General features: G+C 41.3%; 1 protein-coding gene across 1 annotated transcript in view; it reads right to left on the minus strand.

Annotated features, from left to right (window-relative positions):
* The window catches only part of EGFLAM (EGF like, fibronectin type III and laminin G domains), a 470,630-nt gene that overhangs the window by 365,566 nt on the left and 79,538 nt on the right, over positions 1–25,526 (minus strand). The window lies entirely within an intron of this gene.

Raw genomic sequence — 25,526 nt, forward strand, 5'->3', positions numbered from 1 at the left:
TATTACTGATGGGGAGGAGAGAGCCCAAGGAAAGGTGGAGGAAGTAGGTGGGAGCCCAAGTTTTCAAAAGGGAGGTGTTCCTTTTGCTGAGCAACCAACCCCTGGGTCACCTTTGCTGAATGTCTGGACCTTAGAGGGTATTTTTTATATTAATGGAACCACTGTATCCTCCCTCATTTTACAGCCCCAGAGGTCTGATTCTGGGTTGGCCCCTCAGCACCCACAAAATGACTAAATGCACAAACTCAGAATGGCTACCTGGGTTTTCCATAACGTGGACACTGTTCAATACATAGTTTTCAAGGATAATAGAAACTGCCACCGGCTGACTTCAGATCCCATTCCTTCAGAAAAATGTAATCATAGGAATAGTAGAATGACTTTCAGATCACTTTTCTAAACATGAGTTTAGTACCTCAGGGATTTCCCCATATCAAGATCCTACCTGAAGAGTCTACGTACCCTGTCCCCGGGGGAAACAGGCACGTCTGCTTCCTTATGTTTGCCTATAGAGGTTGAAGATAATCCCAGTAGAGATTATATATAATCTGGGCCCAAAATAGGATTTCTGTGGTTTCACACTGTTGTCATCGCATCACATCAGAGAATCTCAGAAGTGCGAGGATCTCTTTAGAGATCACACCATCTCCTTCACAGCCCCACTACTAAGAATCCGTGGTTAGTTCTATCATTTCCATTGTCGTGAACTTCATTACGCTGAAAGTCTCCATAATTCATGGATAGAGAGCTCAGATTGCAAAGTTCTTTCTTCTGATGAATTAAAAATCTCCCTGTCACATATTCCCTCAGGATTCCTTACCCACCTGTGGAAGAAAACCGGGATTGATGCACTTCCCCGTCACAAGGCAGGTCTTCCCCTACTTTTGGAGTAGCCAGCAATTTCCCTGACCCCACCATCCAAACCAAGATGTTCCTTATTGTTATCTACTTATGCCTGTGCTCAAAGCGCATATCACAATTTGCTATCGCTTTTTGTATGTCTTTTTTAAAGTTTATTTATTTTGAGAGAGGGGGAGAGAGAGAGAGAGAGAGAGAGGAAGAGTGTGTGTGTGTGGAGGGGGAGGGGCATTGAGAGAAGGAAAGAGAGAATCCCAACCTACAGAACCCGACCTGGGGCTTGATCTCATGAAATGTGATATCATGACCTGAGATGAGATCAAGAGTCAGGCGATTAACCAACTAAGCCACCCAGGCTCCCCGTATGTCTCTTTTATAAGAGAAGGTTAGCTCTCAGAAGGGCCACACTGAGCTGTCTTAGTTATGGCTGTACCGACAACGCATGACTGAACCTGGCACATCATGGGTACTCAATAGACACTGGATACATGTGAGGACATGTCTTTAGATATTTTTAAATAGCTCATATTCTCTCCTTAGTTGTCTATGACCAGACCATATATCGTTATTCCTTCTGAGAGTTTTCAAATTGCAAAGCCCAGAGAGCAAGCAGGCAACAAATCTCTGTAAAGGGGGCCGCTACAAAGAAATGGGAAATGGTGAGGTGGTGGAACTGGCCAGAGTGTGTGCTTTGCCCGAAGGCACTCAATTTCAAGAAATTTTTAACCACTAGGATTACTGAGCATAACATGTCTGTGGCTGGATTGGGCCTGCAGGTCACCATTTTACAAGCCCTCTTTCAACACTTCTTTCTCGAACACAGTTTCCAGATCCCTCATCTCCCTCCCCTGGAAATATTCCAGCATTTCAGTATTCCTCTTAAAGTTTGCTTAATTGACTAGGAAGTCACAGCACACGGGGCGCAGGGTACATAGCACTATTACTTACCTTCTGTGGTCTGGAGAGTAAATGACTCTCTGAGCAGTCCAGAAGGCCTGAGGTCTCTCAGCAGATGTCCCACATTGTTGTTGGCTCCAATTGAGTTTGTAGTCAATTCATCTTTTTTTACCATGAGCTGCTGACAAGCCACTTAATGATAATAATATTTATGAAACAGCCTAAACAAGGATCTCTGGCCATGGAAGAATTCAGACCATACACTTCTTGATGATGTTTTCTTTCCACACAAATCTTGATAAGAAGAACAGGATTCCCTAACTGCTCTGATCTCCCACGGACAGATGAGGCCCAAGTAGCCAATCTAATCACGAAGGGAATAGTCCAGTCAGTTGCTCTTCCTGACTCAGGTAATGAAACTAGACCAATAGACCTCGCTGCATCCCAGAATCACCTCTGGCATCCTCCCTGGAGATTCTAAGTCTGGAGCGCAAGGAATCTGTATTATCAACAAGTTCCCTAGATAATGTGGCACATCCAGGAGCCCAAATTTGGGGACCACTGTCTAGATTAACAGTATCAGCATCACTTGAAAATTCTCAAAATTGTGGAAGTGAGGCCCTGTAAGTGACAGATGCATCCTAAAAATTAAGAGCCACTGATCTAGATCAGGGTTGATGAACTTAAAAAAAAATTTTTTTTTTAAATATTCATTGATTTTTGAGAGAGAGAGCGTGAGAGGGGGAGGGGCAGAGAGGGAGGGAGACACGGAATCTGAAGCAGGCTCCAGGCTCCGCACAGCTCAACACAGAGCCTGACACGGGGCTCAAACTCACAAACCGGGAGATCATGACCTGAGCAGAAGTCCCACGTTTAACCGACTATGCCACCCACATGCCCCAACAAACTTTTTTTTTTTTTTTTAACATTTATTTATTTTTTTTGAGACAGAGAGAGACAGAGCATGAACGGGGGAGGGTCAGGGAGAGAGGGAGACACAGAATGCGAAACAGGCTCCAGGCTCTGAGCAGTCAGCACAGAGCCCGACGCGGGGCTCGAACCCACAGACCGCGAGATCGTGACCTGAGCCGAAGTCGGACGCTTAACCGACTGAGCTACCCAGGCGCCCCCCCAACAAACTTTTTAATGAAAGAGCCAGATAGCAAATATTTTAGGCTTTTGGGGGCAAGAGGCAAAATTGAAGGTATTATATTGGTACTTATATAACTGTTTAAAATGTAGCCATTTGTTATAGGTTAAATTGTGTCCCACCCTCCCCCTCTCCAGAGAAGATATGTTGATTTCTTAATTTCTAGTACCTCAAAATGCATCTTTGTTTGGAAAAATGGTCTTTGAGAAATAATCAACTTCAGATGATTATCATTAGGACAGGCCCTAATCCAATGTGGCTAGTGTCCTTATAAAAAGGGGAAATTTGGACATAGAGAGAAATACAGGAGAATGTCATCTACAAGCCAAGGAATGCCTGAGGCTACCATAAGCTAGGAGTGAGGCAGAGAACATGTCCTCCCTCACAGCCCTGAGGAGGAACCAACCCTGCTGGTACCTTGGCTTTGGACTTAGCCTCCACAAATGTGAGACAATAAATCTAAGCTTAAGTCACTCAGTTTGTGGTACTTTATTATGGCAGCCTGAGAAAACTAATACATTATTTAAAAGGTAAAAATAATTCTTAGCACAAGGGTCATATAAAAACAAGCAGGCAGATATGGCCCATGGACCATATCTAGACTATGCCCAACCATACTTGGCTCCAACATCCAGGCAATCAACCCATTGTTCTTAATCTCATAATCCCTAAGACCCAGTCTTAGCTCCCCAAGTCCAACTCAAATATTATCTCTTTGGAGACGTTTTCCCTAACCTCTCTGTAATGTTGACTGTGTACTTCAAGGGTCTTGCCCATCTTGCTCCCTGCTATATCCCTAGAAACTGACACATAGCAACTTTCAATAAATATTCAATGAATGAGTGAATTTAAGACAGATAATCAGAAGCTCTTTCAGCTGGCAGAGACTGTAAATTTCATTAATCACATTCCTTTATTTTTCAGAGAGGCAACTTAAACCTATGGGATATCACTGATTGCCTAAAGTGACATGGCAGAAAACCCAGGATTAAAATCTATTTGTCTAATCCAGATGGCCAACAGGCACATGAAAAGATGCTCAACGTTGCTCCTCATCAGGGAAATACAAATCAAAACCACACTCAGATATCACCTCACACCAGTCAGAGTGGCCAAAATGAACAAATCAGGAGACTATAGATGCGGGAGAGGATCTGGAGAAATGGGAACCCTCTTGCACTGTTGGTGGGAATGCAAACTGGTGCAGCCGCTCTGGAAAACAGTGTGGAGGTTCCTCAAAAAATTAAAAATAGACCTACCCTATGACCCAGCAGTAGCACTGCTAGGAATTTACCCAAGGGATACAGGAGTGCTGATGCATAGGGGCACTTGTACCCCAATGTTTATAGCAGCACTCTCAACAATAGCCAAATTATGGAAAGAGCCTAAATGTCCATCAACTGATGAATGGATAAAGAAATTGTGGTTTATATACACAATGGAGTATTACGTGGCGATGAGAAAGAATGAACTATGGCCCTTTGTAGCAACGTGGATGGAACTGGAGAGTGTGATGCTAAGTGAAATAAGCCATACAGAGAAAGACAGATACCATATGTTTTCACTCTTAGGTGGATCCTGAGAAACTTAACAGAAACCCATGGGGGAGGGGAAGGAAAAAAAAAAAAAAAGAGGTTAGAGTGGGAGAGAGCCAAAGCATAAGAGACTGTTAAAAACTGAGAACAAACTGAGGGTTGATGGGGGGTGGGAGGGAGGGCAGGGTGGGTGGGTGATGGGTATTGAGGAGGGCACATTTTGGGATGAGCACTGGGTGTTGTATGGAAACCAATTTGACAATAAATTTCATATACTGGAAACAAAAATCTACTTGTCTAGACTTCCAAAGTCTTTTTATTGCACCTCACCACCTCTTAAGCATAGCTAAGCCTGTCCTGAAACACCGCACTTAAGACACAACACATTATCCACATTGTTACATGAGAGGTTGTCAACTAAGAAGGGATGTTGGGAACTTAGGTATGATTAACACCTGCCTATAAAGCAGAAGGCCACAGGCAGGTTGAGCAGGAGGTACACCAGAACATTTACTGAAGAAAACTCTGTGGTAGACATTTACCAGCGCTACCTAGCTCCCATCTCCCTTTATAACCACACCTCTGTTTCATTTTGGGAAATCAGCTCTTTACCAGTGTGTAGCCATGACAGGAGGTCATTCTTAGAGGTGCCTTCTAACTACATAGAAAAAGACCAATCCATACAATACCTGCCCACAGATACAGTCAGAGGCCTGTACATGGCCTAAAGTCACTCAATGGGACACTGTCTCCCAGATTTTGTAACTCCCCGGTGATACAGGACTCAGTATATCAGTTATATATATCATCGCTGTGTAGCAAATAATCAAAACTTAGCATCTTTTTAGAAATTTTCTTCATGTTTATTCATTTCTGAGAGACAGACAGAGATAGAGTGCAAACAGGGGTGGGGCAAAGAGAGAGAGACACACAGAATCCCAAGCAGGCTCTAGGCCTCGAGCTGCCAGCACAGAGCCCGATGCAGGGCCTAAACCCACGAACCATGAGATCATGACCTGAGCCAAAGTTGGACACTTAACTGACTGAGCCACCCAGGCGCCCCCACAAATTTAGCATCTTAAATCAACATGTGTTTATTTGTTCATAGTTCTGTAGGTCAGAATTCGGGGGTGTCGTGGTTGTGTTCTTTGCTCACAGTCTGTGATGGTTAATTTTATGTGTCAACTTGACTGGGTTAAGGGATGCTCACATAGATGGTAAAATATTATTCCTGGGCATATCTATGAGGATGTTTCTGGAAAAGATCAGCATCTGAATCAATGATGGCCCTCACCAACGCGGGAAGGCATCATCCAACTGTGGGCCTGAATAGAACAGAAAAGTGGAGGAAGGGCAAATCTGTTCTCTGCTTAAGCTGGGACATCTATCTTCTCCTGTGTACACACACACACACACACACACACGTATACATCATATATGTCCTATGTATATGTGTGTCCTATATTATATATATATATATATATATATATATATATATATATACGTATATAGGTTCTGGAGAACCCTAATACAAGATCTCACAAGATGTTGGCTGGCTGTGTTCCCATCTGACACACCTCTTCCAAGCTCATTCCTGTTATTAGAATTCAGTTCCGTGCAGCTGTAGGACTGAGGTCTTTGTTTCCTTCTTAGCTGTTGGCCAGGGGTCACTTATAGCTCCTTGCAGTCATTTTGTGGTCCTGGCAAATGGACCATCTTGAAGATGGGGGGCCATCTTCAAAGCCAGCAATGGCACATAACATCATTCTGATGCTTTGAATCTCTCGGACTTCCCTTTCTGCCTTCCTCTTCTCCTTTAAAGAGCTCTATGATTAGATCAGACCCATCCTGATAATCTCCACATGTTAAGGTCAACTGATTTAGACCTCAAACCCAGGAAAATCCTTCCACATCAGTACCTAGATCAGTGTTCTGCTAAATAACAAGGGAACATGAACCTTGGGACCTCTATAGAATTCTGCCTACCTAGAGGTCATCTTCATTGCACAGGCAACAGTAGTTGTAATGTCCCAGCCACTTGGTTCCTGCTAGGAGACAGAGGCAGCTGTTCTGTTTCCTACTTCCTATTTCTTGGGCCTTTGGTGTTTCCTTGGTTCTTTTCATTCCCATGCTCCCAGCCTCTCATCAAATCTGATAACTCCTAATATAAATGAATAAATCTCTATTTACCTGATATTAGCCAAAGACTCCTGTTGTAGTCAAGAAACCTGCCTCAAGCTCCAGAAGATGTCCGGCAATCCACCACAAAACAAGGATTCTTCTGGAAGGGGGAGTGTGGTAGGATAGGGAAAGATCCACGGACAGCTCTGTCAAACAACATATCACCATCCTCATATATCTGACATGCTGCTTTAAAACATTAGAGTTGTGCTAAACCATAGGAAAGCAACCATGTTTGTTTGTTTAAATATGGAATGCTTCATGAATTTGTGTGTCATTTAGAGCAAGGATCATGCCTTATTCTGTATTATTTCATTTAAACAAAAGTAGTCAGTGGTCTATATGGTAAAAACTAAATAACTTGGTCAAATTGAACAAAGATGTTTTAATTTTTTTTTTAAAGAAGGGGCTAGACAGAAGCTGAAATTAAACAATCTGACACTAGTTGGAAAGTGAAAAATCTGTCAAAAAATCTTTTGACCTCATATGGTTGTTATTATTAATTTAAATTCATGTTTTCCTAAACCAAATAAATTCTTCCCATAGACTCAGCCAGATAACACATGCCTCGAGGTTCAGGTTTTGTACCCGAGCTTGTGTGCAAGGTCACCTTTCAATACAAAAGCTAACATGGGCAGGATTTCTAGGGCAGCTTCGATGGAAGCCTTCATGTATCAACATAGCCCTTTCCAGTCCAAAGTTTTCTCCCAGGGATTTCTTTGTTCCATGGGGTGAAAAGACTTGGTCAATCCATTTGAATCTGGTCACAAGAGCCCAACCTGTTACCTTTCAACCTAGATTTTTCTGATCATAGCCCAATTCAAAAAGTATAACTGCCTCAGACTAGACAGGGTGATTGGCCTAGGTAAGAGTGGCTAAGCAGTCCAGACTGCACAGAAAAGGAAAGACCAAAGCCACCCCCTCTCACCCTGAACCTTGATTTTGTTTATAGATGGCAACATTTATGTGGAAAAATGTGTTTGCGCCAGCCTCCTTGAGCAGCGCTGGGGCAGCTCTTTCCTCCTTTGTTGAACTGAGCTTGGAAAAAGCACCTCGGAGTGAGGAATGGCTGGCACTGGGCAGAACACGCTGTATATTTCCACAGTCTACTCCAACATAAACAGACCAGGCTTATTAGTTCATGAAAAGCCAGGAACTCCGCTGCTCAGGAAGACGAGGGCCACATCCAGGGAAATCAGGAAACAGATCAAGCTCACGCTTTGTGCCCATCTTCCTCCATTCCCTTGCCGTACATATCCAGGGCTCTTCCTTCCCTCTGCATAGCTTTGGTACCCTACAATGTGGCGTTTAGTCATTAGCTCCAGGATGAGGTGTTCTGTGCCTTTCAGGCATCCTTGGTTTTTAGGAGCAGGCAGGGGAAGTGAAGGAGACATTTCCTACTCTGAGCTCTGATACACTCTGATTAGTGTATGTAAAGGGCATTTGAGCAGCACAGAGATATAGCATTCAGACTATGGAGACTGATGGCCCAGATTTGGATCCATTTACATCACTGTATTTGTCAGGGGAAGTGCTATAATTAACAACATAAACCCCAAGTCTCAAGGACCCATAAACAAAAAACCGATTTACTACTCACTCAGGTCACTCTACAATGTGCTTTTGGCCAAGAGGCTCTGTTTTCTGCAGGGACCCAGGCTCATTGCATCCATGACATCCTCCAGGGCCCTGGAGTTAGCAAGTCAGGGAAGAGTGATCATGGTCTGGAGATGTGTCTTACTCTCACCCACTAGCCATGGACAAGCACTTAGTTACACAGTCTTACCCACCTACCTGCAAGGGAAGCTGGGAAATGTAGTGTAGCTGTGTACCCAGAGGGAAATGGAAAATGGTTTGGTGAACAACTACCCAGTCTCTGCCATAGTTGCTTACTTAAGAAAGTTTCTGTGTTATATGTTTTAGCTTCTTTCCCTATCAATTGGGTGTATTAGAATCCTCCAGAGAAACAAAATGTGTGTGTGTGTGTGTGTGTGTGTGTGTGTGTGTGTGTGTGTGTGTGTATGTGAGGGTGTGCGGGGGGGGGGGAAGCAGAGGAGATGCATACAGAGACAGAGACAGAGACAGAGGGAAAACTGAAAATCTGCAAGGTAGATTTGTAGGCAAGAGTTCTCCTAGGCTTGAGTTTGAGTCTGAAGGCAGTCTGGAGGCAAAATTCTTCTTTCAACTGATTGGATAAGGCCCATCACATTATGGAGGTATTCTGTTTCACTCAAAGTCTACTGATTTAAATTTAACCTCATCCAAAAAATACCTTCAAAGCAATTATCTAGACTAGTGTGTGACCAAATACATGGGCACCGTGGCTAGGCAAGTTAATATGTAAAATTAACCATTATGATGGGTATGATAAATTAGTATTAAAAAGCACCCAGGACCATGTCTGGCACCTAGAAAGGTCTCTGTAAACATCAGTTTACGGTCACTACTGTTGCTATATTATGTCACCACTACTACCTGAGGCCTGAACACAGAACCAGAGCACTACCACCACCTTACCACTCCCCTCAACTACCCCCATCAAACCAGCTAGGGAGTTATTGACCTAGAAAGGGCTTATCTTACTTAGACAAATATTTTCTTTATTTTTTTCAAAGAGCTTTCCCATCTACTATTTTACTCGGTCATTCACTCAAACTTATAAAGCAGGCAGGGCAAAATTATGCCTACTGTTCTTATTTTAGAGCTGAGGTTCAGAGAGGATGGCTGTCCTCCCACCCACCCTTCCTAATCCGTGTCTTATTCCATCCTCCATTTTGTTTCAGGAGATTCACCCCTGCCCAGTGTGAGAGGTGGCTTTCTTCCAACCTGATTGAAAATTCATTATCTAGATTTCCCACAGAAGTCATAATGTAACAGGTGTTGAGTAGGATTAATTGAAATACTCCTATTAATACTACACTTCAAGTATTCCATGAATTAAGTAGGTTTTTGTACACAGATCTTGGGGAAGCCAATTCACCATGTAAAACATTTGAACTATTATTCCCAAGGAAAAACAAGCCCCACTATTCAAGAAACAAGCATATGAATGAATTTGGGGTATGACTATTTGTAAGAGGGGATTCCTGCATGAGTGCTGACACCAGTACTGGCTTTAGGCACTACTAGGAGCCAGTTAGAGGTTGTCCTTTGCTTCCCATTCCCTATGTTCTGGGGCTCACCCTTTTGCAGCCAATCTGTTTTCTTCATCATTGCTTATACTAAATAAATAGGACAGAAGCAGAAGCCAAAAGTCTAGGTATCTGACTTGGCTCTGTCCTAATCAGTTGCATGACCTCAGAAAAGTCTTTTTACTTTGGTTTCCTTGACTGTAAATCAAGGGGTGGGGGGGCAGGGTTCAGGAACTCACGGTAGGCTTCCTATCAGCTACAAAATTTCTCAGTCTGCTCTGTGTCACCCTTCCATGGGGTCTGATATCTGTCTGATAACCTAGACTCACAAAGCTCAGTTTCCCCTCATCCTACATAGTGGTTCTAAAGTCTCAAAGAGGGATCATAATGACCCCAAAGCCTTCAACACACAAAGGAATTCATTGCTAGTGTTGGGAGTTCAGGCCCCCTAAATCCTATCGATGGGGGAACAGCACATTCTCCACGCTCTCACCAGTCAGCCTGAGGCTGGAGAGAGAATGTTTATGCAGGCTGAAATGAGCAGAGTAACTGGAGCCGTAAGGAGGTCAGTTGGAGAGAGTCATTCAGGTGCAGACATTGCTCCTCAAAACCCAAATCCCTTGGAGAGCAAATTCCTTCAGCTGCCTGAGCTGGTGCACTTTTCAGTGCAGTTGGTACAGAGCCTCCTTCCCAGTGAGAAGCACGATCCCCTCTCCCCAAGGACATTGGTGACCCCCACAGAACCTTTTCTCCCTGACCTGCATGCTGGCCAATCACGCTCTTCTGAAACTAGATACTGTGAGGCCAGACCTGTGCATAGCAAAGAAGGCCGCCCAGCTCATTAATCCAATGAAAGGATAGCTTTACACAGGGCACATAGCGTTCCACTCAGCCCATAATGCCTGCATGTGTCTGGGGGTGGCATTGCTGTTAAATATCCAAGACAAATCTAAGCCTGCTGAGCAGTCCACCCACTCTTGTCAACTCTGAGCAAAATAAGTCACATAGTGTAGTGTAACGCAGGCCTAATGGTTCTAAGACCCAGGGTTTGGTCCGGTTTCTATAACTTGCTTGATAGGTGACCTTGGATAAGTCATTTAAATTCCGCGGGACCTCTGGCTCTAGGATTCTATCAATAGAACCACATATAACAATGGAGTTATGACATTCCTTACTTTTATTTTCTCTCCAAAAGAAGGCTAAAAAATGAAAGAAAACAAATATCAGATAGCTTTGACATAGTAGTCTTTCAATCCTCCCACTAATCCAGTGAGACAAGTATTATTATCCTTATTTTACAGATGAGGAAACAAGGGTTCAGAGAGGTTTAGTAAATGCTATGAGCTGACTTGTGTGTCCCCAAAATTCACAAGTTGAAGCCCTAACCCCCAGTGTCACTATATTTGGAGATAGAGTCTTTTAGAGGAGGTAGTTAAGGTTAAATGAGGTCATGAGGGTAGAGACCTAACTCACAAGACTGGTGGCCCTGTAAGAAGAGAAGGACAACCCTTCCCCCACCACATGTACAGAAGAGAGGCCAGGTAAGCACACAGTGAGACAGTGCCTGGCATAGGATGTGCTCAAAAAATATATTTGACTGATGACTCCATGACATTCATTTAAACCTGAAAAGTGAAACTGAACCTCCAGTCTCTGGGCTCAGGAAGTTTGAAAATACTTTGAAATTTCCTATTACTTAATGAATACTTCAATGTTAAGAATGACAGTCATAAACCATTCAACTAGAACTGGACAATTACAAATTTTTGAATGGTTTTTGTTTTCTAATTATCCATCCACTTTAAGTCTAAATTTTCTTGGTGCTAGTTCCAGGGTACCATTAACACTGGAACAATCAACAGAAAGCAGACTCTACTGGTTTATAGCTTCTCCTATCATTTCTTCTATTTGCTTTTATCACAGTCTCTTACGGTCAGGGTAGAGAATAATTTAGGTTATCATTTATGTTATAACACATAAAATTTATTTACTTAACTGTCCTGACGACCTCCAAGATTGTCGGGGGGAGGGGTACAAAACAGTGTTTATTAAAAGTTACCATCTATTTTTAAAATGGAAAAAATTACACACATGTGTAAGTATTCATGAATGTACATATGTGTGTAATTGCCTGGGCCTACACAAAATATCCTTGAAGGGATTCACCGGAAACACTGATAACACTGGTTTTCTCTGAGGAGAACTTGGAGGATCGAAAGAAGTGGGGAAGAGAGGCTTTAAAAAATATTGCATGTGTGGTTTCTTATAACTATTACTTACTATTCTACTGTAAAATGTGCAAATCTTATGTGAACAGCTCCATGAAGTTTTACACAGGTATCCACCCATATAACCACACCTTGATCAAAATACAGAACATTTCCAAAACCCTAGAACATACCCCTGCTCCTACCTAGTCAATACCCAGCCCCCAAAGACAAGCACCCTTCTGACTTAGATCACAATATAAGTGGATCCATACAGTATGTAAACTTCTGTGTCTGGCTCCATTCATTAGATATGATGTCAATGAGATTCATCCATGTTATTTTTCATGTGGCAATTCTTTTTAATTTTCATATAATATTGCATTGTGTGAGTGAATATACCACAGTTTGTATATCTACTACTGTTGATGGACATTGAGTTGTTTTCAGTTTGGGAATATAATGAATCAAAGCTGCTGGGAGTTTTTTGGTAGCATTCTAGGAGTCTCGTGGTGGCCTTAAAGGTATTTTGGCTTTTGTAGCTATTTCCAAGCAGCTTTTCCAAGAGTTTGTTCTAATTTACACTCCCATCATCTGTGTATGAGCATTCTAGTTAGTCGCTTCACATCACTGCTAACATTCGATATTGTCAAAGGGAGATATTCAGCAAGAATCTCTATGGAGAGCAATATGTATACCCTTCTGCAGCTTTTGATTTAACCGTGCATACATATTGCCTATTTATGATTAAATAAATAAAAACATAGCATGAACACTTAACAAAAATGAAAGACACAAGCTGGAAAAAGTTATTTATCTTTATTTAATAGAGATGAATGCCTAGGAAGTCTCCAGATATTCAGTACACAAAGGGAAGCAAGGGCCCTGTGACTTGCCTTCTGTAAGTGGTGCTGGGAATCCCACTGACTTGTCAGCCTGAGAAAGAGGCAGAAACCACCTGAGACATGAAAAGTGTCAAGGACCTTAAAAGACCACTGCTCTGGCAAACCTCACTATTGAGAGTGGCCACAGGAAGCCCTGGTGAATGAGAGAAATCACAGGAAGGCTTAGGAGGTAGCATCCACAAAAGCAGTATCTAGGAGTAGTCTTTTCTGCCACCTCCAATGCTGGGACATCACCAATAAATCCCTTCCAAGAAGCACTGGTATGAACAGTAGACTGGAGGGTCAAACCAGAGAAGCCACTGTCCCATTTCTCAGGATCTCTGACACTATCACCATCTTGGCTGAATTATCTTCAACATCCAAAGAGAGATTACATTAGAGATCACCAGTTTTGGAATGCAGACTTCCTTGTGGAAGGAGGACAGCCATTCCTCAGCAGAAATGAGGTGACACTGGAGGTTCAGAAATTCTGCATAAAGTCTCCAGACAGCAAGAGAAACCACGCAACTTCCATCAGAGAAGACAACTTGGAAAGGATGGGTTAAATCATTTGGTTCAAGTGCTTTCAGCCATGACCCACAAAAACAAAAACATTTCACACTGAAACCCAACATACACAATACCAAATCTAAGTTATCATCAATGGCAAGATACACCATAATTTTACCTCTAAGCAAGAACAAAAAAGTTGTTCATAATAAAACTCATCATGGTTTCAGAGATTTATAATGAAAAAATGTATGTCTTAGAATATATCTGGGATGGAATATAGAGAAAATCTCAAGAAAAATACCAACCTTCATTATATGCAATCAACTTTAAGATTTACTTTTCTGTTCTATTTAATGTCATTTCTCCCCAAAATGCTGGTAATGGCCCATTAACTTGATTTCAAGTACATTAATGGGTTCCAACCCACAATTTGCGAAACACTGGATTAGAATTAAAGCATAGGACCTCTAAATAATTGTATTAGGAACTCCAAAGAGTTTAAATAAATCTGGTGGTAGGACAACTGAATCCAAGTGATAATTACTATGCACTATATCAGTACGCATCTCCGAGCTGAATTGCCTAGAAACCTGAGGTGGAGCAGCGTGTAAACACTGCTATGGGAATAATTCAAGACAGTGGTGTTGTGGATGTGCATTGCTATAATTAAGCCAGAAGACATGTCAGCCAGGGCATTTCTGAGTGCTGATTCCTGCATGCCTCCTGTATGTTGTAAGGTATGTCTCCAAAATTAGAGTGGCTGAAAGCCCCTAAAAAAGTGCAATAATCCTTCTCTATAACACCCCTGCCTGGGGGTGTCAGGCTACTATTTATAAACATGGGTTAGGAGGGGAAATACCCTAACTTCTGTTTTATGAGTCTCTACAGATCCAAGCATAATAGCCAACCAGAATGCTACTCTGGTACCACAGTTTTCCCCATGTTTTGGAGTCAAATCTTTTCCATTCACATGAGAGCTCAGGGAGAAACCAGACGAGGAGTTCTTTAGTTGTGTATTGAGTTGATCACTTAGCTATGCACTGAGCATCATCTGATGGCGTCATGCATCGAGCCACACAGATCACTGAATGAATTTCTACTGGAATTACAGACAAGTTGAACATCTTGTCAAGAGAGTGGTAGTACAGAACAGACTGCTGAGTTCTATTTTGTGCTTTACATGGAATGAAGACTGGATAAAAATTACCCACATAAACATAGAAATGGAAACTTTTGATTTTTCTAAAGGGTTTCCAGGAGTGGACTCTTCCCAGGAGCTCTATACACATGGATAAAACAAATGGAATTATTGTAACCTGAACAAAGTTTACTTATTTTTCCAACTTAGTAGGTTTTTAAAAAAAAAAAGTATATTGCCTTGGGGAAGAACATCTGAACATTTTCCCCCAAAAAACTAAAGTATCAGTGAGGTCAAAAGCAAATCAAGGAAAATGTGATCTAAGAAACCAAAGCCAAAGTATTAAAACTTAGAGCTTCAGAAGCAGATAATTAGACCTTTTATTGATCTCAAAAATTTTCTTTCCTTTCTCTGGCAGATCAGGCCCATTGCTATTCTCTACTAGAGCTAAGATCTTCTGAATGTTTGCAACCACGGCAATATATAGATGGTCAGGGAAGCTATATATCATTGTACAGGTTGTTCACTGCACAATGGTACCCAGCCAAGATGACTGGAGGCTGGCATGTAGCTCAAACTCCTTTTGTCCAATGTGTACCCTGGCAAGGGCTGCTTCTGCCTGGAGAGAGAGGTCTCTTTGTGAGTTTGCCACAAGGCACCATATGGGTTAGTGGAGGGCCTTGAAAATAGGGAGGGAAGGGGTACAACTAGCTCTAGCACATTTCAGATATGTGGCAAATCACTAGCATTTCTTCCTAAATATCACCCAGCTCTAGGGAATAAATTGGCATTTCAATCCAGAAATCTGAGCCTTAGTCTAACTCTATGTGTACTTACCATATATCTGAAATGCAGTTGTAATGTACTCTTAGAGCTTATTTATTAGAAATTTGGCTTGAAAATCCTCATGCAATTTGAGGATGAGAGCTGGGGGGAGAACAGAAGAGATGGAGGGAGAGGGAGTATCAGAACTGAGCACCTGTAACACAATAGTTTACTCATATGTTGAAGTATACTCAAACTATAATTATGCTCATTAAAACAGACTATACTTCAGCATATCTCCCATAACCTCGTACTCTGACCTCTGATCTTAGATGAAACAAAAACATTTCTTCCATCTGGAAAACCGACTGATTTCCATCAAAAACCCAGCAGATTTATTCTTTTAATTTTAAATTAACCAGTCAGAGCATGAGCCTAAAAACCAGGTAGGAGCATTTAGGGCTTAGCATAGGCATGACTTCAAATCTGGGCCATCTACTAAGAAGCATCAAACTGGAAACTACATATTGCAACTTCTCATTCCAGCCCCAGCCCAGCTTCCAGTATCTTCTCCCACTGCTTTTTCATACAATCTCACAAACTAGTCCAACGAACACACCTGATGCTCAACAAACCCACCGTGGACCTGGCAGGCTGCTCCTTTCTCAGCAGAACACCCAACCCCTAAGCACCTTTCAAGATTCTGCTAATAAGCCTCCTCCCCTCTCCCTAAAACATCCCTTCATTCCTACAGTTGGACCTAACTGTCAATCCTTTCAGTTCCTGGAATATATATAGCTCTATCCCATCTCAAGGCATTTCTGCACGTTCTCCAGTTTGACTCCCACTCGTACAACCCATGGCTGGCTCCTTTTCTTCCTTTAAGTCCCCCATGTTTAGACTTCCCCAGAGAAGCCATTCTTTCCTTTTTTACAGCCATTTTTTTCCTAATTCCTACTACAACTTGTAAAAATATATTATTTCTTTGTCTACTAGATTTTAATATCCAGTGAGGACAGGAACTTTATCCGTTTTACTTCCCTAGCACACTGCCTGGTGCAGAATTGGTAAACATTCAATAAATACTTGTTGAATGAATAAATAAATGGATGAACAAACCCTACAGCATTAATGTTTACCTCTTATGTAGGGCAACCATATAATTTTTCAAATGAGGACACTTTTGAGAGTGAAAGTGGATGCTAATTACTAATTATGTTGAGATAAAACAGGCATAAACCAGGATATATGGTCACCGTACATATACCTACTCCCATGTGTCTCATCTTTAACAACCAAACTTGTAAGACTCACATTATCTTTAGATGCCACTTGCGAAGCCACATTCCTTTTGTGAAGACCAGATTCCTTCTCTTTGGGATCAAATACTTGACTTGATATTTCCATAAAACTGTTTCAGCTGTGTCATTAACATCAGCTCCAATAAGGCTGAACATTTTTTCTTTAGCGTGGCCTTTGAGCATGTCTTCACTGATAACAACAGCCTCACTCAAGGAGTCCACAGGAAAGATTGCTTCATTTCAAGGCAGCTGATGCCACCTTGGATATCTAAGTTTATTTCACAACAGGCAGCATTAGTGCTACATTCAATGAGGCAAGCAATACCTCTGCAATGGCTCCACTCCAGCCTTGGAGCAGGATGGGATGGAGGAGGGCAGACAGAAGGCCAATGGTGGAGAAAGAGCCTTTTGGATTCAAACACTTCTGGACTGTAACTGGCAATATCTAGAAGACTTCTAAAGAGGAGGGATGAAGAGAGAAGAGCATGAGGGTCTGAGATAAATATTTCTGGCTTGGTTTCCAGGGTCTGCCTCTTTTCAGCTGTGTGACTTTGAAAAAGTTAGACTTTGAGTCTCACTCAGCTATTTGTAGGATAGATATAATCTTACTTAACCTGGTACAAATGAGATGATTAGTAAAATACCTAGTATAACACCTGATACATTATAAGTACTAAATACATGTTGTTATAAAAATAATAATCGTTATTATTTAATAAATGATGTCACTTTTATTATAGAGCTAGCATCTTACCATATAACATTTTACTATAACATAGTGGTCAAGAACCCCAAGTCAAGAGCCCTGGGTTCAAATTCTACCAGTGCCATTTAATATACATGAGGCCTCGGGGAAGGTATTTAACTTCAATAGACCTCAGAACTCTTATCTGTTAATTGAAAATAATTAAGCCTACATCATAAGATTGTTCTGAAGATCAAATGAGATAATGCATATAAAATGCTTGGCACAAGGCTTAGCACATACTATTGCATAACAATGTGTTTTGGAGTAGAATTTATTAGAAGTACAGGTACTAAAATAGAAATAAATAGCAAGGACAACAATCTTTTGACAAGCTTGTTGACCTGCCACAAGGGCAGGATTTGTCACAGTCTAGTGCGGTGTCCAAGGAACACCAGGGAGAGGAAAATGAAAACAAGAAAGTTGGGATATAAATTGTCCACTGAGATCCTGAGAAACTTAACAGAAGACCAGTGGGGAGGGGAAGGGGGGAAAAAAGTTACAGAGAGGGAAGGAGGCAAACCATAAGAGACTCTTAAGTGCTGAGAACAAACTGAGGGTTGATGGGGGGTGGGGGAGAGGGGAAAGTGGGTGATGGGCATTGAGGAGGGCACCTGTTGGGATGAGCACTGGGTGTTGTATGTAAACCCATTTGACAATAAATTATATATACAAATTGTCCACTGAGGATCCCAATTGGAATAAGAGTAATCAGAATGTGCATCCTCCCTGATTGTTTCTAGGTGAAGGTGGTAAGAGAGACTGGAGAACAGGAATGAAATCCCAATCTGGTAGACTTCAATGACCTCTATTTGGCCATTTGACCTTGCCATTAAAATCACATTAAAATGGTAGATTCTTTTATATATTACAACATTCATTTTGTAAACATTCACAGTTTAGTATTTCTCCTGTTTTTAAGGTCAACCATATTGTAAAATTCATACAATTTCAGTTTGGGTCCAAAAACTCCTCAAATTTTTGCCCAGTGACCTTAAAGAGCACACCTCCACCAGCCTTTGAATGCTTTCCTGACCCCACATTATTAAATTAATGTTGGATGAAAGTAGGAACATCTTTGCCTCACAAACGTTGTGATTGTTTTTAAAAGAACACTACTAATTACCTTCCCGGACATCTGACTCATTATTCCATTCCATGAAGTTTAAGACATGGAAAAATTCATTTGGAAATTTCAATTTTAATGATTCCTCAATTTACAAAGAAATTGCCTTAGGATGCAAACTCTATTCCCTTGATCGTAGCATTGGACAACTGCATATGTGCAAATAGGATTTAGTAAATACATAATACATAGTGTAGAATAAAATATTAGAACTCCAAAGTTGATACATGTTGCATCATTTGATGAAATGGAACCGAAATTTCACACACAGAAATGTAGCACATATACACATACATACACAATGAGGAAGTTTAGTCTGAAAATTTTTAAAAAAAAATTCCATTTGCTTGTAAAAAAAAATGCTCTCAACTAAGTAGACTAGAGACCCTCTGTGTACTTTGAAATTAAGAAACTGATGAGAGAGGCTTTTCAAAATCAATTATCTCCAATCTTTACAGAAACTGAAAAGACCACATTTTGGTGTTAACCTGAAAGAGCTCCTTGAAATCCAAATAAACATCATTAAAAGGAGAAAAAGAAGCACTTTTATAATAACCACGGCTGCTGGTCTGGTCACTATTATGTTTACCTAGACGTGCCATTTAAGAACCTGTTTTGCAAATCCTAAATGGGAAGGAAGAATTAGCCACACTTCAATTTATATTTACCATTTTTAAGAGTGACTCTGATTTCTTACAATTTTTTTCTTTCAAATAAAATCATTTAATCTCTGAAGACTGCATTCCTCATTTTATGAGTAAATAATCTGAGACCAAGAAGACATACCAAGAAGACGCAAAATTTAGCAAATAAAAACTCATATACAGGGGTGCCTGGAAGGCTCGGTTGGTTAAGTGTATAACTCGTGATTTTGGCTCAGGTCATAATCTCACAGTTCATGAGATCAAGCCCTGAGTCGGGGTCTGTACTGAACTTGGGATTCTCTTTCTCCCTCTCTCTGCCCATTCCCTGTTCGTTCTCTCTCTCTCTCTCTCTCTCTCTCTCAAAAAAAACAAAAAAACAAAAAAACAAAAAAACAAAAAACAAAACCCATAAATAAATAAAATAAAAACTGAAAAACAAACACATGGGAAATACGTACACTAAAAAAGTATTCATTGTTCATCTAAAATTCAAACATAACGGAGTATCCTGTATTTTATCTGACTACCTTTCCCCTGGGTTACCCAGTTAATGAATGGGAGAGCCAACGCTAGAACTGGATGTCCTTTCTGGTGTGAAGCCATTCACGAACAATTATTCTTTGAAAGCTAGATGTTCTGGAAAACTAAAAGCTATGTAAGGCAGTCCCTGCCCTCAAAGAACCTAAAGTCTAATGGAAAATGCCAGTACATCAGGAAGAGAGGAAGGAGTGTCAATGTAACCATCTCAGCAAGAAAATGGTTCTCAGCCCTGGCCGCACATTAAAATCACCTAGAGATCTTTAAAAAAGATCTTTAGTGCCCTGAGGTGCTGATTTAATTGGTCTGGGATGGGGTCAGGGAAATTGATCTTCCCCCTCCCTCCCAAAAAATATTCCTAGATAATTCTAGTGTGTGGCCTGGTTTGTATAATAAACCACTAAGACTTAGAAATCTCCCCTAAGAAATCTTGATTCACAGAGTGGATAGGTCTTTGCTAAAATGCATGTGTGTGTGTGTATGAGTGTGTATAGTGGGGAGGGTCCCAAAGGACCTTGCTTCCTGTATATCACACAGGTGTCCAAAATAGCCCTTTGGACTTTGTAGTAAGATTTGTTGAAAGAAGAGCATTTTGCTGGAATTCATCTTCCCTCCATCTGATCTTTGTTCTTAGTCATTTCTTAGCCTATATATTGTGTAGCCTGTGTCCTGAGAAATCCATCCTAAGTATACAGTTCACATATCCCTTAAAAAGAGAATAATCCAGACAATAATCTATAGTCCCCTAGTCCTATGGACTGCTCAGGATACCCCAGTTACCTGGTGCTAGACATGGAGCCTCTGGTCAGGACAGATGCTGTGGGTTTGGCATTGTTTGCATATCTTCCCACAGAGGAATCCACTAAATGAAAGCCCTATTCAATCTTATGACTTCCCATGGAGAGACAAATAAAGTGAGTGTCTCTGAGTGTCTTCACCATTGTCATTATATTTATTGTCCTGGTTAGAAAAGGGTCAGAAAGCCACAACTACATCTTCCTCTGCTCAGTTATTATTACCAAAAGACAGAGAAGCAAACGGACAAAAGCAGGATTTCTCAATACAGTCCTCACCTTCTCATTTCTCACATCAGTGTTAGGGAGGCAAGGTTCCTACCTCAAGTTTGCTGCATCTGTTCTCCAACTAGGCCATCTTCCAACACAGTGTAACTTAACATTTTAAAATCATTTTGACCACCAAGTCATCCAAAGTCCGAAGGAAATGATATCTAAGCCCCAACTCTGAGGACACATGTAGTTGTGGGTTAAGCCCTCTTCTAGAGGATCATCATGTAGATGATGTATTTAAGCCATTGTATGTCATTGTTAACCCTCCCATCCCAGAATCCACCTGGGATCAATTCATCCTATGACAACAAATGTTCTTTGGGATAGTTGGTCTGGTTTTCTGAGTTTAATGTTAAAAGACTCCCCCACCTGCCTCCCCCTTCAAAAGCGTTACACTAAAATATCTGGGACAAATAAAGAGCATGATAGAGCCAAACCAGGGCAAATGTATTGATCCAGGAATGATGAGAGGGCATATTTTTTCAATACATAAAAGGAATAAATGAATGTTCAACAATACTAATACCTGGAATCCTCAAGATCAAGACAATCAAAAATATTCCAAATGAGTCTGATTCATGTTAAATATTTCCTGTCTCAGTGACCAACAGGCCATGTTAAAACCAGTCTCAACTCTTTTTGGAAGTCTTGTTCTGTTTCCCACATGAAAGGTAATGTAAGAATTTTGATCAATGATGCAAGATTACTAATTCTCATTGGGTAATTTTCCCCATTAGTCAGAGATCAGCCTTGCCAACTCAGAGGCCTCACATGTTTTGCGGCAGGCTGCCATTAGGAACTAGCTGTCAAACTCCAGGACTAATGGAAATATATTCTAAAGGCCAAATTCTACCATTTTGCTGACATAGGGACAGTTTCTCACCAGCAAGGTAGCCTCAACTGTATCCCAAGGTCTGAGATCTCTAGTCTTCCCTCATGACCACCTATTTCCTATGTCATCATCAGCAAATCTCCATTGACTATCCCTTTTTCTTTTCCCTCGAAAAAAGCCAAAATACCCCTAAGAAAGCATTATCTTTCTTAATACTTAGTTGAACAGCAAAGGAGAGATCCAAAATTTTTAAGTTCATGGCAGAGGCATGAATTCATTCATTACACCTTTAAGGGCCAGGATATGGACTAATGAGCAAATACAGACCAATCATAAACGCGAGGTGTTCCATACCCTCCTCTGCTGTAAATCTAATTCATGGAGCCAAGAACACATACTCAGGAATAAACAGGCTGGCTCTCACTGAGGTGTTTTAAACTGACAGTTCAAGTGGTGCGATAGTGATATTCATGTAGAAAAGGATGTCAATTAGCGTGCTAAACACCACCCAAACAGGGCCAACCCATGAAGGAGAATGCAGTTCTCCTGCTTCGCATCTACAGATACCCAACTGGAGGCCCAGTCATGTGGCCTATACAAGTGCCTACAAAATCTGCAAAACCCCTGAAAGCTATGTATATAGGTGAGCCAATTCTAATTCACATGCAACAATGCAAAACCCCTTTCTTCCTCTGCCCCATGGCAAAAAGTGAATCTGTTCCATCTGTTTACAATGATTGCTGTTACTTTCCAGCATAACCATAATCTTATTTTGTAAATCCTATTCCTGACACGCCTCAAACCATCTGTCTATTCTTTCTTGGGTTAGCTTGGGGCTGTTTGGCAAATGTATGTCATTACCTGTGAGTGGAATATTTTTTAGCAGAGCACATGCCCCTTTTAAAGGCATGTTGCCATGGCTGCTAGGTGTTCCTAAATAATCTCCGATGTTTCTTCCTCTTAACCCAATATGCCTTTAGTAATTTTTAATGTATGTGAAATAAAGGCAAAGAGACAAAAAGGCATAAATGTGACTACTTGGGCTTAAGATTCAAAGTAAGTTTGCACATATTCTCAAACACAAGGAATCATTTGAAATTTTACTAATAAAATTACACGTGTCAATTTGAGGAGAAAGGTAGCTAATTGTTTCAGATTCAGACTTGCAAAGAGTTTTGGAGAAAAAAAAAGTGATAAAATCTGAGTGGTAGAATTTCTGCCATTTCTTGTCCTCACGGAGCTGGGCCTGGGTTCCCACAAAGTCTCTACATTCTCTCTCTTCTTTATCATTCTCCCATTTTGCCCTTGTTTGTAACTACAAGGAGTTGGGAAAGAACTTAAAGCCCCAGAATGGAGGATATGTGATGAGGCAATTCAAAGAGCACAGATACAAATGGACAAACATGAGAAAAGATAGCTCACCTCATTAGTCATCAGGGGAATACAGAATAAAATAATAACAAGATCACTGCTGCCCTCTCAAAATGGCAAAGATTAAAACCAATGAAAATACTTAGTCGGCTATGAGGAAATGGGTACTCTTAGGCACTGCTGGAGAAAGAGTTCATACAGCTCTCCTGTTGGTAGTATCTGGCAGTTTTTCTGGTACATACCTTTTCATACCTTCTGCTTCATTTCTGAACTTCTATTCTAGAGAAATACTAACATGTATACACACATGCAAAACAAATGTGTGAATACAAAAATATTTATAGCAGCATTATTTATAAGACCCCAAAATAGGAAACAGCCCATCAGTAGGGAAATGGTTAAATTATAGCTTATCTACCTGATAGGATATTTTGATGCTTCATTAAAATGAATGAGGCAGCTCAACATCATCTAGAAATGAAAAGACTGTTGGATGTATTGACAAGACAGCACTTTGGAGGACATTAATATGTTTCAATTTATGGAAAACAGTGGAATCTCTAGGTCTATAACAAGATGTTAAAATGAGAATCTTTCAGGGGTGCCTGGGTGGTGTAGTCAGTTAAGCCTCCAGCTCTTGGTTTCGGCTCAGGTCATGATCTCACAGTTAGCGGGTTCGAGCCAGCATCAGGTTCTGCACTGACAGCTCGGAGCCTGGAGCCTGCTTTGCATTCTGTGTCTCCCTTTCTCTCTGCCCCTCCCCCACTCGCACTGTCTCTCTCAAAAATAAACTTAAAAAAAAAATGAGAATCTTTCAGCTTTGTCTGGGGCCTCAAAGATTCAGAACAAAGCAGGAGATGATTAGTGCTCTCACACTCCAAAATGACCTGCCAGACCTCCTAGACAGACAGCACTGGGCAAAGGAGGCACCCACTGCAACCACTAGCCCATCACCCACCTCAAGGGTATAAAAGGACTGAAACTGACAAGGCTGAAAGAGTTTTTCTTTTTTTAATGTTTATGTATTTATTTTGAGAGCGAGCGAGCGAGTACAAGTGGGAGAGGGGCTGAGAGAGAGGGAGAGAGAGAATCCCAAGCAGGCTCCGCTTCCAGCGCAGATCCGGACACGAGACTCGATTCCACAACCGTGAGATCATGACCTGGGCCAAAATCAAGAGTTGGATGCTTAACCAACTGAATTACCCAGGCACCCCTGGTTGGGGCATGGTGGTGTTTCCACCTGTACCTTAATCTAATTACCAAGAGTTTTAAGGAGATTGTTGAGAACAGACTGTTGTACCGACGGATCTGTGACCAAAGCTCATCTGTTGGCAAGAGGTGGGACCCAGAGACACGGGGAGGCCCAGGACTGAGTGCGCTGCACTGCAGTGACTGTGTTCCTCCTAAGAGCGGCAGCAAGACTGCATCTGTGTTCCCTCTGGGCCACATGCAAAAGAGCCAACCAGGATCCTTTTAAAAGGGGCCCCACCTGTAGACATGCTTTCAGCACTCTCCACTCATATCCTTCCCATCTCTTGATCATATTCACACACCTGCTGGGGTGGTGAGCTTTCATTCTCCCGGCAGCACCTGCATCTTTTGTCAGAGGATGCCCTCAAGGTGGTGGACCCCCTGTGTGCACAGACAGCCAGAGAGCCTAGGGACTATGTTTGAGACTTGAAAGGACTGGAGGAACTGTTATATATATGAGTGTCCAAGAAAGTTAGAATGAGCCTGCATATCATCTTTACAGAGACAGCACTGGGAAACTATTCCCTACCTTTACTCTATGGAGTCCCAGTCTTTCAATAGAATGTTAACAAGTACACATACAGAACAGTGTAAAGTCTGGATGTTTACACACAAAACCAACTGCGATCTCCAGAGAGCAGAGTGTGCTAGAAGATGAGTGAAAAGAACTTGTACATTTCGTTCTATACACTTCTATACCATTTAATTTTTTTAAAAAACAAACATTTGCTCATGTTTTTGGTAAACAAAAACTTAAGATATTACAGACACCCACACACATACACATTCATCGTATAAAAATTCAGAAATTTAAGAGAGAGAAAACAAACAAACCATGCACATAATCTCACTCTCCCAGATCCCACCTCCGTTAGTATCTGGGAGGTTTTCATTCCCTTCTTTTTGCTTTGAGTGGGTACACTTGCTTTGGGGAGGTAGGTTCTCACTGGGCTCCACCCGAATTGTTAAATTAAACAATGAAGAGTTGCAAACATTGTTTACCACCTTCACCATATCTTCTGTGGCTGTTCTGGCCATATGAAAATTGGAGTTTAGCTTAAAGAAAATTGATTTGATACTACTAGGTTTCCCTTATATAGCTTAAAATGCTCACAATCAAGGGGCAAATAAAAAATCACCAGTGACGTTTCATGCACTGCCTCTAGACAGTAGCAAAGTGGAGGACTAGAACACTGGAATTGACTGCTCCTTTTAGGAAACTGGAAATGCACCTCCCTTGTCTGGCTGGAAATGCATATTCAAGTCGAACCTGCCAAGGCTCACTAAGTCTGCCCAGAAAGCCCAGCTGAGCCTCAAACACCTGAATGCAAATTCAAGAGGAGATTTTATTTCCTTTCAGAGATGCACACAAAAATCTAACCTGTTGCAAATT

The sequence above is a fragment of the Panthera tigris genome, chromosome A1 (assembly GCF_018350195.1).
Source record: "Panthera tigris isolate Pti1 chromosome A1, P.tigris_Pti1_mat1.1, whole genome shotgun sequence".
In the NCBI taxonomy this organism is placed as follows: Eukaryota; Metazoa; Chordata; class Mammalia; order Carnivora; family Felidae; genus Panthera; species Panthera tigris.